The sequence below is a fragment of the Nanorana parkeri genome, unplaced genomic scaffold (assembly GCF_000935625.1).
Source record: "Nanorana parkeri isolate BGI_ZX_2015 unplaced genomic scaffold, ASM93562v1 scaffold2153, whole genome shotgun sequence".
Lineage (NCBI taxonomy): Eukaryota > Metazoa > Chordata > Amphibia > Anura > Dicroglossidae > Nanorana > Nanorana parkeri.
In genome coordinates, this window is record NW_017308421.1 from 5,090 (window position 1) to 5,410 (window position 321).

Sequence of the window (321 nt, forward strand, 5' to 3'; positions counted from 1 at the left end):
CCGGCTAAGGAATGCTGCCGTATCCCCTCCTCCTCCCCTCCTGTAACTGTCGGGCTCTTGGCCCATGACTGAGCGCCCGACTTTTCAGAGGGGGTAAAAGATGGACACCGGCACTCCAAGGCAAGTACGTACTTGTTGCACACTCAAACACTATAGACAACGTTTCGGGGTCTCGCAGGACCCCCTTCATCAGGCAAACAAGTGATGAAGGGGGATCCTATACTTTGATGGAAGCCACCCGTTGACACCTCCTCCTATCTGATGGAGCAGCGGCTCTGAGCGCGATGGGTACACGGACTGTTTTCAGAGGGGGGGGGGGGG